Below are 4,620 nucleotides of genomic sequence, written 5' to 3'. Positions count from 1 at the left end.
TTTTTTTTTTTTTTTTTTGTATCTTAAATCAAATCTGAATTGGTTGGTGGTGTGACTTTGTAGATTCGGTCTCATTATAAGGAATCTATGTCTAGTCAGTTTCAGTTGTGAAAAAAATCCGGTGAATTTCTGAAAGTTGAATGTTGTTGTTAGAAATAAAACCCCAGGTTGATCCTGGTTGAATAAACCCCCAAGAACAAAAAGGCATTGATGCCTTAATCATTTCACACCTAGGTCTGTAACATCCACATTCTCCTTTTTCCGTCTTACAGACAATAGGTGTGTGATTTGAAAGAGGTTTAACTGCTACTTCTAGCAGGTCAAGCAACCACACAAAGGCCTCTTTCTATGGCATTTGAAATGTTTCATATCCGGTGAAGAACAACGTTCTGTCTACCATAATGAAGACACTGAACACCACCTCCATTTAAATAGTTACTCTTTATTGAAGGACAAACTGTTTCTTATTACTGCAGCCAGACTTAAACAGAAGCCATTGTAAATTATCATGTCTCATTTCTTTAGTATTATAAAAAAAATGAAAGACTGTCATGTTTTTTTTTTATTTCACACACAAAATCTGTTGTTTTTATTTTTTCCTTTTTTTTTTTGTTGATATCAAAAATTTTACAATTTAAATAAAAAAAAAGTTTTGAGAGATATATATTTTTTTGTCTTGTTTCTTTTCAAATATAAGTGTGAAGTGGAGGCGCAATGGCCCAGTGGTTAGGGCAGCGGACTCGCGGTCATAGGATCGCGGTTTCGATTCCCAGACCGGGCGTTGTGAGTGTTTATTGAGCGCAAACACCTAAAGCTCCACGAGGCTCCGGCAGGGGATGGTGGCGAACCCTGCTGTACTCTTTCACCACAACTTTCTCTCAATCTTTCTTCCTGTTTCTGTTGTATCTGTAATTCAAAGGGTCAGCCTTGTCACTCTGTGTCACGCTGAATATCCCCGAGAACTACGTTAAGGGTACACGTGTCTGTGGAATGCTCAACCACTTGCACGTTAATTTCACGAGCAGGCTGTTCCGTTGATCGGATCAACTGGAACCCTCGACGTCGTAAGCAACAGAGTGCCACCAACAACACAAGTGTGTATTGGTGGGGAGGGTTTTGGAGTTTCTGGTTAACCACACGACAGTCCGACTGCATGGTACCTTGGGCAAGTGTCTTTAACAATAGCTTTGGGCCGACCAAAGCCTTGTGAGTGGATTTGACAGGTGGAAACTGAAAGAAGCCCATTGTGTATAATTGATTCAAACTCTCTCTGTGTTATGCATGTTGGGGAATAAATGAATGGCTGAATGAGGGCAGCTCTGATGAAAGGAAAAATTAATCATGTTTGTCAATCTACCATCTGCTTTTGCTAGCAGATGGTAAATAGACTTCGGATCTTTTTTAAAACGGGGGCCACATTTTTCATTAACGAAACACTTTGAAACTTGGAACACTGGTAGAATGTGTCATATAAAACATCTTTTTCTCTTAGGGATTTCTTTTTTTTTAAAGAAGACTAAGTTATTCCATGTGAAAGTTGTCGTATTTCTGTAATTTCAACCAATCACTGACGTCCATTCAGCCGATATACATTAAGTGCCGACTACATAAACAAACGATTCTGAAACAATTAACCCTAACCTTAGGGTTAGGGTTAAAGCAAATTTAAAATGAAAAAAGCAAATAAAACGAAGGTATGGCGATTAAATACGCTTTACATCGCTTAATTAGCAAAGGAGTAAATGCAAACAACTGAATACTTGTCAGTGATTGGTTGAAATTATCGAAATAAGACAATTTTTTTACATGAAATAAATTCGAATACAAAAATATTTTTCTGTTCTATAACACAAAATAGATAAGTATACGAAGTTTGAAAGTCTTTCCGTACCAGGTAAATAGACTTCTCATATTCCTCACAGACACAGGCAGATTGTGAACAACTAAAAACCAAGAAGCTTTACCACATAAGCCAGGCTGTTTTCTTCTGCAGGTACCAAAATAGGGCAGTAACTTTAAATGTAGGCACAATAAAAAGTAGGTCTAGTGAAATTGCAGAGATGCTGGAATGGAGTATACTGTGTGCAAGAAATAAGATGGAAGGGATGGGATCTTCAACCAAACTACTCATGGGTAGAAAACAGTAGTTCAAACTCTTCTTGGTGAGCAGTAGTGGGGTAGGTATACTGTGAGATGAGAGATGGATAGATAAAATAACAGAAGTTGTCAGAGTATGTGATAGCATAATTAAGTCATGGTTAATTATAGGCAGCACCTCGACATACTCCCCACAGGTGGGACTGTCAGAAGTATCACTTCTATGAGACCTTCTGTAGACTACCTCACCAATGAGTGACAGCATCCTCATTATTGTTGCTGGTGTCTTCAAGGGACATGATGGTCAACACATTGATGGCTTTTGTGATGTACAGAAAGGTTATGGTTATGGCTTGAGACAGGTAGGTGTAAGGCTTCTGAAGTTTTGTGATGCAACTGGTCTTAACAATTTGTAACATACTCTTTAAGAAACCATCCAACTACCTCATCAATTACCAATCTGGTGAACACATAAGTTAGCTTAGCTTACATTCTCACCAGGGAACAAGACAGAAGGATTATTGTGAATATCAAAACCTTTCCTAGCAAAGAATGCCCCTATATAACATAGGTTAGTGGCTGGTGATTTCTGTGTCAGAGCTATGTAGACACAGCATGGAAAAGGATTTGGAAATTAAACGATCCAACGATTGGGAAACGGTTTAGGAAAATTATAAATGACATTCATGCCTGTAGATGAGATTTATATACCTGTTGCATAGCTGACTAGGTATTTCAACAAGATAAACTGATCAGGGCTACAGATCTGACATGACTGGAGTAAAGTCCCAGCCAAGCTAAAACTAACATAGTGGAGCCTGGTGTAGCCATTTGGTTCACCAGTCCTCAGTCAAAAGTCCAACCCATGCTAGCATGGAAAGCGGACGTTAAACGATGATCATGACTAGAAGGGTATCTAGGCATTAGATGTGCATGGCTTAAGATGAGGCAGAAAAGAAGACGTTTGCATATGTTCTGCAGCTTGAGGATCAGAGGTGAGAAGTGTTCAGGACTACGAGACAATGTGTAAGAGAGAAACAAGTTGACATTAGTAAGAAGTGTGTTTGAAATAACGACAGCAAACTTGCCATTGATTGGAACAAAAGTAAGTGGTGTGGAAGTGCTATAATGAAAGGCTTTTGAATGAGGAGAATGCATGGGACAAACGGATTATCCCATGCTGATCCAACAGAGGGAACAGTGATTCAAGTTAACAGCAATGTGGTAGATAAAGTGATCAAGAATATGAAGAGTGGGGAAAGTCACAGGTTCATGAAGTGGGATACAGTATTGCCATTTGGATAGTCAATATAACCATCCAGGAGGTTGTCATTCCCTATGACTGGCATTGCAGCATTATCATAAACTGTTACAAGGACAAAAGCGATGCCTTAGAGAGGAGCAACTATATAGAGGAATCAGACCTGTAGATCAAGTTACGAAGGTCACAGAGAAAGCCATGGCCCAATCGATCCATCATAGAATCTACCTGGATGTGATGCAGATGAGACACTACAAACGAAATCTTCCCTGTGGCAACTACAGAAATACAAGGCTAAGAATAAGCCACTGTTTCTGATTTTTGTTGATTTGGAGAAAGCATTTGACAGGGTACCATGTTCAGTTATCTGGTGGGCACGACAGAAGCCAGGAATTGGCGAATGGCTTGTGCAGATGTTCATGTTACATAGCTTGAACAAGTTACGTACAATGATACACGAAGTAAAGTAAGAATTGGCAAATGACTTCAGTGATGAATTTAGTGTAAAGGCAGGTGTCTGTTTATATCCTTACGTCTCCAATATCGGAAGTACGATTGAAATTGTCGACAATAGATGAAGAATACATTGTAATAGGGTTATAACAATACAAAATAGAAACAGCGGCAGTAACAAACACGTAATGAATCAACAATCAATATTTCCAACAAACTAAATCGAACTGTACCTGGACTTCGAAGATCAAACTACGAACTTTTTCTTTATTTACCACTCTGGGCATATCCAAGAGGGAGAACAGACAAAACATAGAAAGTTCATGTTTTCCCGCCGACTTACGTAAGACTTCTGCTATTTATATGTAGGGGTCCTGTACTCTCGCCACAACGTCTCGCTTTTTGAGGTTTCGAGTTCCGAAGGGATAAAAAAAAAAAAATTTGGTCAAACTAAAGCGTTTGACCCGAGCTCAAAAAAAAATTTAGTGTAATAGGTGTAAAACAGCTTGCTGAGAACGACTGAAAAAAAAAAAAAATGCGCGCTCGCGAACGGGGTGGGGGTGGGGAGAGGACTCGGAACATTCACATCGTCACACATCGTTAATCCCATGGCCTCTAAACTATCGTGTTTGACCCGAGCTCAAAAACGAAAAAAAAATTAGTGTAATAGGTGCTAATTTTCTTTTTCTGTTTTTGTTATTTTCAGTAATTTGATCTCAGTGACAGTGAAAGGTTTTATTTAGTGAAATTAAACTAACAATAAAATATTTCCAACAGAACAATTGGTGTGACAAATGCCACCCTATCCT

Source organism: Octopus bimaculoides, chromosome 25 (genome assembly GCF_001194135.2).
Source record: "Octopus bimaculoides isolate UCB-OBI-ISO-001 chromosome 25, ASM119413v2, whole genome shotgun sequence".
Classification (NCBI taxonomy): Eukaryota; Metazoa; Mollusca; class Cephalopoda; order Octopoda; family Octopodidae; genus Octopus; species Octopus bimaculoides.
This window is presented reverse-complemented; position numbering follows the sequence as displayed.